At 43.3% G+C, this 14,088-nt stretch overlaps 1 protein-coding gene across 4 annotated transcripts in view; it reads right to left on the bottom strand.

Moving 5' to 3' along the window:
• Window positions 1–14,088, bottom strand: part of DOCK5 (dedicator of cytokinesis 5) — a 235,291-nt gene that overhangs the window by 162,785 nt on the left and 58,418 nt on the right. The window lies entirely within an intron of this gene.

Below are 14,088 nucleotides of genomic sequence, written 5' to 3'. Positions count from 1 at the left end.
TCAAGTTTCTTAACCTAAATCTCCACATTGATTAAAAGAGCATCAATAACTCTGGTCTCCCAGGATTGTAAGAACTGAGAGGCAGTACATGGAAGGCCTTAGCTTGATGTCTGGCATAGACGGGGATGTAAAATGTCAGACACGGAAGGCACCCAATGGCACAGTTCAGAGATCATCTGCAGTGCTTAGGGCTGTCTTCTGGTTCCCGTGCTGCTGACTGTGGGGGGCTCTATTTGGAGTTCTTTTTTACTTACTTTTTGAAGAATGTGTTTGTGCTCCTCAAAAAGAGCAGAACCTCTCTCAACTACTAAAATTACCGCCAACAACCAAAGCTGAGATACACAAAACAGCTAGGATACCATGCTAGGGGTATCCAGACTGTAGTACCTGATATGAAGACATAATTTTATTTTCCAACATGACTTCCCTACTCCAAGAAAATGGTAGAAAAGATGACTTTCAAAGAAAGAGGACCCCCCCCCCTCAAAAAAAAGCCAAGAAGAAACAATTTGAGTGATAGGAAAACCCTAAGACTGTGGCTAGAATCATCGAGAAACATGGCACTGAGTAGCCAGGGCCTTGGCAGAGACCAAATGGGGCCGAACTCAAAAGTTACCGAAATTGGTTATCTAAGGCCTGATTAAACACTTAGTGTCAGCAATGAAAGTGACACTAAGAAAAAAAAATTTCACCCTTTGTATCTTTCCATTCTAATTATAACAGATTCTTTGTTTGTTTGTTTGTTTTTGAGATGGAGATTCGCTCTGTGGACCAGGCTGTGGAGCAGTGGTGCGATATTGGCTCACTGCAACCTCTGCCTCCCGGGTTCAAGTGATTCTCTTGCCTCAGTCTCCCGAGTAGCTAGGATTACAGGCACATGTCACCACGCCTAGCTAATTTTTGTATTTTTAGTAGAGAGGATTTTTCGCCATGTTGGTCAGACTGGTCTTGAACTCCTAACCTCAAGTGATCCACTCGCCTCAGCCTCCCAAAGTGTTGGGATTACAGGCTTGAGCCATTGCGCCCAGCCTGTAACAGATTCTTAAACTGGCACTGGTGAAAACTAAACAAGTATTCAAGGTTAGTAACGCAATACTCATTGTTCCTGCCATTTAGAAGATTAACCAAATTGCTAGATGCAGTTGTTTAAAATCCTATATTCCTACACCAAAATTAAACACACACATACATATTTAACATTCTTGGTTGCCTGACAAACATTAGGAATAGATACACAGAATATAATTGTAAGACTAAGAATCTTTCTGTAACAAGAAACCTTCCTGTGTTGCCTTGTCCATTCTTGCTTGTAGCCTGAATTATACACGGAGATGAGGCAAGGAAGAGAAGTGAAGTTTTCATGGGTTTCTAAGACCCCTCAATAAAATACAAGTTTTTCAGGCAGTCTGTTTCCTGCTATTATGACCATTTCTGTTGAATCATTCAGCTCCATGGGTGAAACAGAATGGGTGTACTGAAGCACAGAGTTAGTATTTATGACACAAAAGTCTCCTTATATGCTTAAAATTTTTTAATAGCCTTTAATTTTAGGTCCACAGGAAAACTGAGCAGAAGGTACAGAAAGTTATCATATACCTCTTGTATCCTGACAAGACATCCCTGCTATCAACATACCCCACCGAGTGGTACATTTGTTGCAATCGAACCTACACTGACACATTATTATCACCCAAAGTCCACAGGTTACATTATGTTGGTGTTGTACATTCTGTGGGTATGGACAAATGTATAATGACATGATTCCACCATTACAGTATCATACAGAGTAGATTTACTGCCCTAAAAATTCTCTGTGCTCTACCTGTTCATCCCTCCTTCCCTCTTAACCCCTGGAAACCACAAATCTTTTTACCATCTCCATAGTTTTTCCTTATCCAGAATGTCATATAGTTGGAGTCATATGGATTGACTCTTTTTACTTAGTAACATGTATATCTATGTCTTTTCATGGCTTGATAACTCATTTCTTTTTAGTGCTGAATAATATTCCATTGTCTGGATGCACCGCTTTGTTTATCCATTCACCTACTGAAGGAAATCTTGTTTACTCCCACATTTTGGCAATTATGAAAAAGCTGCTGCAAACATCTATGTGCATGCTTTTGCATGGGTATAAGTTTTCAACTCCTTTGGGTAAATACTAAGGACAGAAAACGCTGCATCGTGTGATAAGAGTGTGTTTAGCTTTCTAAGACGCTAACAAACTGTCTCCCAAAGTGGCTGTACCATTTTACATTCCCATCAGCAATGAATGAGAGTTCCTGTTGCTCCACATCCTTATCAGCATCTGGTGCTATCAGTGTTCTGGAGTTTGGCCGTTTTAATAGGTGCACAGTAGTATCTCATTGCTTTAATTTTCAATTCGCTAATGATATATGATGCTGAATATCTTTTCACACACTTACATGTCATGTGGATATATATCTTCCTTGGTGAGGTTTCTCTGAAGGTCGTTGCCCATGTTTTAAGTGGGTTGTATTGTTGGGTTTTAAAGCTCTTTACATGTTTTAGATAATAGTCCTTTATCAAATGTCTTTTTTTTTTTTTTGAGACGGAGTCTCGCTTTGTTGCCAGGCTGGAATGCAGTGGCGCGATCTCGGCTCACTGCAACCTTCGCCTCCTGGGTTCAAGCAATTCTCCTGCCTCAGCCTCCTGAGTAGCTGGGACTATAGGCGCCTGCCACCACGCCTGGATAAGTTTTGGTATTTTTAGTAGATATGGGGTTTCACCATGCTGGCCAGGATGGTCTCTATCTCTTGACCTCATGATCCACCCACCTCGGCCTCCCAAAGTGCTGGGATTACAGGCGTGAGCCACTGTGCCCGGCCTCAAATTTCTCTTTTACAAAGATTTTCTCCCAAACTGTGGCTTAACTTCTCATTCTCTTGACATTATCTTTTGCAGAGCAGAAGTTTTAAATTTTAATAAAGTCCAGTTTATCACTTATTTCTTTCATATAACTGTGTCTTCAGTGTTATATCTAAAAGTTACCTCCATATCCAAAGTCACTTATATTTCTCCATGTTATTATATTCTAAGAGTTTTATACCTTTATATTTTACATTTAGGTCTAGAATACATTTTCACTTATTTTTTGTCAAGGGTGAAAGGTCTGTGTCTCAATTCTTATTTCAGCGTGTGGTTGTCAGGTTGTTCCAGCACGATTTGTTAAAAAGACTATCTTTTCTCTATTGTATTGCCTTTGTTCCTTTGTCAAAGGTCAGCTGACTATATTTGTGTGGGTCTATTTGTGAGCTCTCTATTCTGTTCAGAGATCTGTTTGTCTAGTGTTCTGCCAAAACCACAGTCTTGATTACTACAGCTTTATAGTAAGTTGTGAAATCAGGTAGTGTCAGTCCTGTCAGTCCTCCAAATTTGTTCTTCAACTTCATGTTGGTTGTTCTGAGTCCTTTGCCTTTCCACATAACTTTAGACTCCATCTGTCAACACCAACAAAATAACTGTCTGAGATTTTAATTGGGATTGCATTGAATCTATAAATCAACTTCAGAAGAACTGACACTTTGACATTGAGTCTCCCTACCCATGAACATGGAACAGCTTCCATTTATTTAGTATTCTGAATTCTTTCATCAATATATGCTTTTAAAGATATGACTCTTATATTACTATGGACAAAGCAGAGGCATATATTTAACATTTTTTTCCAGATATAAGCAAGGGGAGAAATATCTTATGATCATTTGCCCTCAATCAATTTTAAACCTTCCTCTAAGGCTTTCTCCTTACAGTAATCCTTAACTGAGGCTTAGCCAGCCCAACAGTGATGTTATGTGGAGATAACCTAACACATTTTTTAAAAAATAAAGGTTATGCACCAAATAATGTGAATGGTCCAGCAATCGGGGTGTGAAGTCAGCTGTGAGCGGGTATGTGTGTGCATGGGATGGAAGGACTCTGCTCCCATTTCAACCCCTTGATCCAACCAAGATCTGTTGCAGTCCAAAATCTATGCAATGCTAAAAGCTCCTGGGAACATTCCTCCAGAGTACTCCCAAAAGCATCTTTGCTTTCACTGTGTTTGCCTCCTTAGGTGCATGGGAGCTGCCCAAATAGGTAATTCCAAGTACTTAGTCATGACAGAATAACTGAATGAAGATACCACTCAGGAAACAGTTCTGAACTCTACAGTAGAAAATTCCATATATGCCTATACCTGAATCATGCATATTTTTAAAGATGGAATTTTAGGGTTGGACATGGTGGTTCATGCCTGCAATCCCAGCACTCTGGGAGGCCAAGGTGGGCAGATCACATGAGGCCAGGAGTTTGAGGCCAGCCTAGCCAATATGACAAAACCACGTCTCTACTAAAAATTAGCTGGGTGTGGTGACGTGTGCCTGTAATCCCAGCTACTCAGGTGGCTGAGGCATGAAAATCGCTTGAACCCAGGAGGCAGAGGTTGTAGTGAGCAAGATTGCATCACTGCACTCCAGCCTGGGAGACAGAGTGACACTCTGTCTCAATAAAATAAATAAAGATGGAATTTTAGAAGCGTATTGAAACATACCTGAAAAGGAAAAATAGGAGAAGGCATTCCCTTTTTTTAAAGATTAAGTCTGGATAAGACTTTTCACTGACACTCCTTTTAATTAATTTCTCTGGTAAACACCCTCCTGCTGCCACACATATCTTTTGAAAAACACATCTCAGGAACATATGTCACCAGCAGTAGTAGCTAACAAGCTGTACTTAAGGTAAAGGTCAAACAGATGTGGGAAGTGACCAAGCACACTCAACAAAATGCCACATGGCCTTATCTGCTTTCCAGGCTAATGCCAAAATGTGTGCACGCAGTGTCATAAAATCTAAGCTGTTAGGCTCACTGCCATTTACGTATGTGAAAGGCAGTGTATCTGTACCTAGATCATGGCGACTGTATAGATTTTGAATTACAATAAACTTTCAATTATTTTAATTAGTGGGTAACAAAAGTAAATGAAAGTCACAAATACCTTGGATGCCCCTATTGAAGCTTATATCCAGTAAACTTTTACACGTTCTATTAAGAATTGATTTTTAACAGCAATTTTGAATCTTCTGTCTCTCTCTTCACTTCTAACCACTGTGCATGGATGACCAAGTAGAGAAAGACCAAGTAGAAAGGAGGAACAATAAAGAGATTTCAGTGTTACAAAATTAATTGTCATAGAGCATAGCAGAATATGACAATCAGACATTCTCAAAATGTTAGATACCATACTGTCTCATAATCCAATGCAGGGTTCCTACTACCACATCTCTAAAGGATGATTATTAAGCCTCTGCTTGAAAAAATCTTTTAAAAGCACTCTTTTTTTTTTTTTTTTTTTTTTTTGAGGTAAGAGTCTTGCTGTGTCGCCCAGGTTGGAGTGCAATGGCATGATCTCAGCTCACTGCAACCTCTGCCCTCCGGGTTCAAGAAATTCTTGTGCCTCAGTCTCCTAAGTAGCTGGGATTACAGGTGTACATCACCACGCCCGGCTAATTTTTTTATCTTTTTCTTTTTTTTGCTATCCCTCCCCACTTCCCCCACCCCATGACAGGCCCCGGTGTGCGATGTTCCCCACCCTGTGTCTAAGTGTTCTCATTGTTCAATTCCCACCTATGAGTGAGAACATGCGGTGTTTGGTTTTCTATCCTTGCGATAGTTTCCTCAAAATGATGGTTTCTAACTTCATCCATGTACCTACAAAAGACATGAACTCATCCTTTTTTATGGCTGCACAGTATTCCACGGTGTATATGTGCCACACTTTCTTAATCCAGTCTATCATTGATGGACATTTGGGTTGGTTGCAAGTCTTTGCTATTGTGAATAGTGCCGCAATAAACCTACGTGTGCATGTGTCTTATAGCAGCATGATTTATAATCCTTTGGGTATATACCCAGTAAAGGGATGATTGGGTCAAATGGTATTTTTAGTTCTAGATCCTTGAGGAATTGCCACACTGTCTTCCACAATGGTTGAGCTAGTTTTCAGTCCCACCAACAGTGTAAAAGTGTTCCTATTTCTCCACATCCTCTCCAGCAACTGTTGTTTCCTGATTTTTTAATGATCGCCATTCTAACTGGTATGAGATGGTATCTCATTGTGGTTTTGATTTGCGTTTCTCTGATGGCCAGTGATGATGAGCATTTATTAGAGACAGGGTTCCGCCAAGTTGGCCAGACTGGTCTGAAACTCCTGGCCTCATGTGATCTGCCCGCCTCAGCCTCCTAAAGTACTGGGATTGCAGGCATGAGCCACCGCGCCTGGCCCACTCTCTTCTTTTTTATATCTCTGTTAGAAAGTTTTAGCAAACATGCGGACAAAATTCATTGACATGTTACTAACCTGTCGTAACTCTGCCCGCTGTCCCTCCTCACAAAGGTCTGCTTTACAAAGATGAGATTAAAACACATACAGCTCAAGTCTTAATCCATTTTTACTCCTTTTCATATTAGAGGGGAGTCGATTTTTGATTAGAATTCATTCAAAAACTGGCCTCCTTCTATACAGAAGAAATAACATGGGTATTCTGGGGAACTCCTGTACAGATACAAACACTTATTTTTGTTTCTTAACTTTTCAGGCTTGCCTATTTCCTCTGGTTCCAGTCCAAGCACTTGTGCTATCCTTTGAGTCTTTACAAATTGCCCTGAAATAATATAAAACTGTGTGCTGTGCCTGCTTCCGTACAGCTCAGCTCACCTTTGAGACATCCCATTGCGTTTGTTCCAACCGCAGTCAATTGTGTTGTATTTACCCCAGAAATTACTGCTAACACCAGCACACCAGCCACCCTTTCTCATGAGCTTGTGAGTGGTTTATGGAGCAGAAGAAGAGTTAATCGATGGATATGAATTAAACCCAGGAAAGCAGCACTAGAGGAACCTCAGACCCCAGGCCTAAAACCACTTGTGACTGGAGCAAGGTTAATCACAGGAGAGGGGAGCTCCATGGTAACAGGATGCTGAAACCTGACACGTACAAGGTACTACGCACTTTTCAAAGCACTTACATTTGATCACTTTCTATTCAAAAAGTGACTCCAATTTAGATGAAATGTCCTTGTCACAAAGACAGCTGCAATGTCTTGCCCAGGGACAGTCAACCTAGACAAGGACGAAAGCATCTAACCTACAGTAATCTTCCTTCTCCCTCTCCATCGCTGCCCTCCACCTCTGGCCTCTGCAGTATTGCCCTCTTCTCCCCATAGCATTTGTAAGCACATGTCTGAATTGTTTTGTTTCCTTACTTTGTTTGCTTGTTTTTGCCTATCCCTCCAATGTAAACCCTACGAGAGCAGGAACTTGCATTTTGTCACTCAAGAGACCACAGAGTACCCAGAACATCTCTCATGCTCAATACATGTACTTGTCACATACTTGGTGCTCAGCAAATAATGTTGAATGAATAAATGACCTCATGGCCGGGCATCTCCAGAAGTCAGTGCACTTTCTGCCATGGATCTGTGGTGGAAAGGAATGTTCACAGTAATAAACAGCTACCTTGCTGCCAAATACATTCCACAGTAAAAGAAGCAAAGACACAGAAATGACTGTGGGCAGGCCAGTGCCAAAGATGAAGAAAGGCAAGAACGCTTGCTTCAGTCCTTAAGGAACTCTGTTTCCTGATAAAGTATCTGAAGACAAATAATTCCTGGAGACCTGTAATGGATGAGCGGTAGATAGCTTCTCAGTCAGTTCTGCTTCTTTCCTTCATTTAGTAACAAAAGAAGTTCAGGGGCAAGGCCAGAGAGTCAAATGAGTGAGAAAAGATAATGGATAGAAGCTCGCTCATCTGGACTCTGGTCACTTGTTTTGGAGCCAAAGCTCAATCAGTCTGATAGTTCCTCAAAAGATTAAACATTGAGTTACCCTATGACCCAGCAATTCCACTCCTAGGTACCTACCCAAGACAGATGAAAACATATGTCCACATAAAAACTTGCATGCAAATGTTCGCAGCAGCATTATTCACAGTAGCTGAAACATCTAAACAACCCAAATGTCCATCAACTGATGAATGAATAAAATATAATGTACCTACACAATACGTTATTACTCAGCAATGAAAAGAGATAAAGTTGGGCCAGGTACAGTGGCTCATGCCTGTAATCCCAACACTTTGGGACACTTGGCCCTTGGGAGGCCAAGGCAGGAGAACCGCCTGAGCCCAGGATTTCGAGACCAACCTCAGCACATAGTGAGACCCTGTCTCTACAAAGAATAAAAATTTAGCTGGGTATAGCGGTGTGCACCTGTAGTCCCGGCTACCTGGGAGGCTGGAGTAGGAGGATTCCTTGAGACCAGGAGGTCAAGGCTACAGTGAGCTGTGATCATGCCACTGCACTCCAGTCTGAGCAACAGAGCAAGACCCTGTCTCTTTAAAAAAAAAAAAAAAAAAGAGAGAGCGAGCGAGAAAGAAGACGTCCTGATGCTAAATGAAGGCAGCCAGTCACAAAAGACCACATATTGTGTGATTCCACTTATATGAAATGAATTTGAAGCTGCCTAGAGCCAGGGGAGGCATGACTACCAGTGGGTACAGAGCTTCTTTACGGGATGATGAAAGTGTTCTGAAAGTAAATAGTGATATTTGCCCAACCCTCTGCACAGTGAACTTAGTAAATATCCATCGAATTGTATACTTTAAATAAGTAAATTGAGTGGTATTTGAATTACATTTCAAGAAAACTGTCGTTTAAAAACAAACGAAAAAACACACAAGGCCAGGCACGATGGCTCACGCCTGTAATCCCTACACTCTGGGAGGCTGAGGTGGAAGGCTCACTAAAGGCCAGGAGTTCCAGACCAGCTGGAGCAACACAGCAAGGCTTCATAAAAACATTAGCTGGGCATGGTGGCACGTACCAGTAGTCTCAGCTACTCAAGAGGCTGAAGCAGGAGCACCCCTTGAGCCCAAGAGTTCAAGGCTACAGTGAGCTATTATTATGCCACTGCATTCCAGCCTGGGGGACAGCAAGACCCTGTCTCTAAAAAAAAGATAAATAGATAAAATAAAAACAAAAACTTCAGCAATGACTAAATCCTCCTATAATTGCAGAGGACCGAAAAACATTAGCATCCCCTGTATTTCCCTCACAGAGAAGGAACAGCACCTCTGCCTTGTAATATTCAGGGTTTTGTGGAGGTGACCCCTGACCCCCTTACTCTCTACACCAGTCTGCCTTGGTCTCCTATTTTATCTTCATCATTCAATAGATAGTTGCTGAGCATCCGCCGTATACCAGGAGCTAGGGAGGCACAGGCTCTGCCGATGAAGGAGGAGCAAGCTTTGCCTTCAATGAGCCAATACTTTCTGAAATTTTTCATCCAACCACACAGCAGGAAAGAGAAAAAGGAGAATCAAAAATAGTATTCTGTCCTGGGCGGTGGGCAGAAAAAAATTTTCATGTCTGGGTGGATTCATGTCCACGCTGGAAAAACACACACAGATCTGGTATGCAGACATCTGGAGGGCAGGGTGGGGCAGGGTGCAGAGGGAGCGCCCCAAAGTCAGCTCCGACAGGAAGCTGGCAGACACAAATCCCAGGGCCACAATACAGTGCCAGTGTCACCCTTCAGTTCTGCCCGGCAGGACTGTTGATGTTTTCATTTTGTTTATTTTTCTAAAGTTAAGAGGGACGAGGAGAGGAGGGGTAGGAGACAAGTGATTACTCAGCATTCCCATTGCATTTCATGTTTGCAGAGTACTCCTGCCCTTGCCTCGAGCTGCCTTAAATAATAAAGGAATTTGAGAATCCAGCCAAGAACTCTAAGTGCTTAGCAGATACAAGGACCTATCACGGGGCATCTGGCAAGGTAGGCACGATTTTAAAAAGTAATCCCAGAAAATAAACATTACTGAAAAACATAATCCAATATAGTAATCTCTCTGTCAAGCTGACCTGCCACTTGGTGGTTAATGGACTTGGTAAGCTCACGATGCAGACTCGAGTGTTCTCAGTCTCCCTCCCCTTCACACCTTAACATGTGCTTACTTTTAAAAAACAGCACTGACGTCCTTTGAGATGAAAAAGTTCTATGGCTGATGCAGCAAAAATGTTATGGTAGCAATTAAGAAGAGCAGTTTCTTGCTGGCAGGACTACAGCATCCGGACCATCATAACTGAGGAAATTAACCATTTTTGTGACTGTCAAATGGGCCAGCACATCCTACAAGCATATCATAGTGTGAGCTGTAATATACTAGAAGCACTGTGGGTTTTGGACTGTTTGGACTCAAGTGCATGGTATTAGAAATGAATGTAAATGTGTTTATATTTATATTCAGCTAAGCTCAGTGACCCCCTTAGCTTGGTCCACACAGATGCTGTCTTGAGGAATGTTCATTGACCAACTGGAGAACTCTCGGTAAAGCATAAACAGTCAGCACGCTTAAAAATACTTTCTTTTTTTCTTTTTGAGACAGGGTCTCACTCTGTTGCCCAGGCTGGAGTGCAGTGGTATGGTCAGCTCACTGCAGCCTCTGCCTCCCAGGGTCAAGCAATCCTCCCACCTTAGCCTACCAAGTAGCTGAAACCATAGGTGCATGCCACCACGCTTGGCTAATTTTTAAATTTTTTGCAGAAACGGGGTCTCACTATTTTGCCCAGGTTGGTCTTGAACCCCAGGCCTCACGGGATCCTCCCATCTCAGCCTACCAAAGTGCTGCGATTACAGGAGTGAGCCACCACCTTCATCCTTAAAATTACTATTGATATGAACCCTAACAGGACAAAGTGCTTCAATTAACTATTTCTTAGAAATATGCTGAGGACATATAAAAGTGAAAAAAGAATTTGAAGAAATTCTGGGACAGGTGCTATGGCTCATGCCTATAATCCCAACACTTTGGAAGGCTGAGGCAGGAGGATCATTTGAGGCCAGGAGTTTGAGATCAGCCTGAGCAACTTGGTGAGACCTCATTAACTGGGCGTGGTGGCACATGCCTATAATCCCAGCTACTTGGGAGGCTGAGGCAAGAGGACAGCTTGGGTCCAGGAGCTCAAGGCTGCACTGAGTTTTGATCACACCACTGTACTCCAGCTAGGGTGACAGAGCAAGGCCCTGTGTCAAAGAAAAAAAAAACAAAAAACAAAAGACATTACCTACTTCATTTCAGACCAAGTCGCCATTCTTCCCTCCCACACTCTGTAGGACAATTAGAAAAGCATGACAAAACAACACACACAAATAAATTCATACACCGCCGCCCCGCCCCCGCCACACACACACACACACACACACACACACACACACACACACACACACACAAACTAACATGGCAGTGAAGAATTACCAGGTCAAAATCTGAAAAAGACCAAAACCTAAAAAGACCACCCCAGCATCTGGGCCTGCTTTCCGCTTGGGGCATCCATCTGTCGATTGAAGAAAGAATTCCTGGCCGGGTGCAGTGGCTCAAGCCTGTAATCCCAGCACTTTGGGAGGCCGAGACGGGCGGATCACGAGGTCAGGAGATCAAGACCATCCTGGCTAACATGGTGAAACCCCGTCTCTACTAAAAAATACAAAATATTGGCCGGTGAGGTGGCGGGCACCTGTAGTCCCAGCTACTCGGGAGGCTGAGGCAGAACGGCCTGAACCCGGGAGGCGGAGCTTGCAGTGAGCCGAGATCGCGCCACTGCACTCCAGCCTGGGCGACAGAGCGAGACTCCGCCTCAAAAAAAAAAGAAAGAAAGAATTCCTGACCAGGTGCGGTGGCTCACGCCTATAATCCCAACACTTTGGGAGGCGGAGGCGGGCGGATCACCTGAGGTCAGGAGCTGGCCAGGAGACCAGCCTGGCCAACATGGGGAAACCCCGTCTCTACTAAAAATACAAAACTTAGCCCTGTGTGGTGGTGGGTGCCTGTAATCCCAGCTACTCAGGAGGCTGAGGTAGGAGAATGACGTGAACTCAGGAGGCGGAGCTTGCAGTGAGCCAAGATTGAACCACTGCACTCCAGCCTGGGGGACAGAGCGGGACTCTGTCTCCAAAACACGTAACAAAACAATACAAAGAAAGAAAGGATTCCTGAGTGGCTGAGAAGCTGAGCAGCATTTTTAATGGCCTTGTGGAGCCAGGAGGACAAAAATTGAAGCCCTGGGACTTGCCAGTGAATTGGCTGCAATTTTACACAACACAGAGTAAGACATATGTTACTACTGATTAAGACAATGGTAAAGGTTTAATAAATAGGAATTAAAAGTTAGAACTGTTTAACACAACAATTCTAAAATAGCAGGCACCTAAAAACAAGTCTCAGAATACATAAAGCAAACAGCTGACATCACCGTAAAGACACACAAACTACAATCATGGTGGAAGAGTTAACACAGTTTTATCAATAACAGAAAAAGCAGAAAAAAAAGTTAGCATACAGCAAACCTGAAAAATGACTCAGAAATTAGAACCTAATTATCATATATAGAACTTTGCCGCCAGGCATGGTTACACCTGTAATCCCAGCACTTGGGGAGGTCAAGATGGGGCTATCACCTGAGCTTGGGAGTTCAAGACCAGCCTGGCCAACATGGTGAAACCCCGTCTCTACTAAAAATACAAAAATTAGCGAGGTGTGATGACGTACACCTGTAATCTCAGCTACTCAGGAAGCTGAGGCATGATAACCGCTTGAACCCCGGAGGCGGAGGTTGCAGTGAGCCGAGATCGTGCCACTGCACTCCAGCCTGGATGACAGAGTGAGACTCTGTCTCAAGAAAAAGAAAAAAAGAACTTTGCACCCAGTGATCCTTAAATATACGTTCTTTCCAAGCCCACATAGAAGAGTTAGAAAAACTGAACACACGCTTTTTACCCGCACAATAGGAAAATGTGCATCCATTGAGGCTAGACAAAGTGAATTAACCTGGCCTCCTGACAAAAGAGGTATGAGCTGATAAGATTGGAAGAGCTGTGGTTTCCATAAGCAAAGGATTCTGGAAAAGATAAGGTTACTGCCCTAGAGTCTTGGAGACTTTGAACTGATGCTTGGCTGGGCCTGAGACGGTGAGAATAAGCAGTAGAGAGAGAAGGGGAGGAGTTCACACAGCCCTCTCTGTCTTTTCTCTGCCCCTGGGAGCTACACGATTACACTGAGTTGTGTGGAAGGGAAAAGGATAATGTGAAACCCCAGCCCTCTGCCAAAAACTGAAGGGAGGCAGCAGTAATAGCAGAGTCTTCCATGCAACCAGGCAGATAATTTAGCTGTTTTATGGCCAAATCCTGCTTTCTTTCCTCCTGCCTTCCCATCTCCTCTTTCTCATCCTGTGTCATCCTGTTCCACCCTAGGAACCTGCATGGGGTCCTAGCAGACCATCTCTGCCATTTCACCATCACAGGGGTTTACATGGGGGCTAGACCCGGAAAATGCACGGTCCCTATAAAATCCACCTAACTTCTACCTCATTTGTACCCTAACCTTCTGAGAGAATAACTGGACCGTAAAAGTTGTTCTTGGTTTGGTCCTCAACTTCAGTGGCCTGGCTATGCTTTTGTTGTGCTCTGGAGGTTTGGATTAAAAATGTGGCCATATGGAGGAAGACTTCTTCTAGGATTTAGAGAACCTGAGCTGAAGTTGGAAGCCTGCAGTGGAGTGGGTACAGACATGACCAATGCTTTGCAGACAAACAGGCAGTCCTAAGTACTACCCCGCAGCCCTCTAACAGGTTAACAGAACCACGGCCCTAGTCTGACCTAGTTGAAGGAAATATACAATCAGGCTTTCTGGACCTGCTGCAGTCCTGACCTAATTTTCTAAAAGAATCTCAGCAACACCAGAAAGACTCTCCCTCATTTCTCCCCCAACCTGGGAACATTTAGTGCTGAATAGAAACAGACCCTTAATCAGCAGTGCTTCCTTTGAGCTACTGCCAGCCCAACGCCCCAAGTGTCTCCTCGCGAACCAGCTGTGTCGCTGATCCTTCTGTGCCCAAGTGGCCTGGCCACACCAGCGCCCTTCACATATGCATGAGCTTTCACTCTGGTGTCTGTGCAGGTTTGTGCTCATGTATTCAGCTGGCGGTTTTGAAATCACTCTGTTCAAAATTGTGTCACCCAACTACTTCCTGAATTTT

The sequence above is a fragment of the Macaca fascicularis genome, chromosome 8 (assembly GCF_037993035.2).
Source record: "Macaca fascicularis isolate 582-1 chromosome 8, T2T-MFA8v1.1".
Classification (NCBI taxonomy): Eukaryota; Metazoa; Chordata; class Mammalia; order Primates; family Cercopithecidae; genus Macaca; species Macaca fascicularis.
This window is presented reverse-complemented; position numbering and strand designations above follow the sequence as displayed.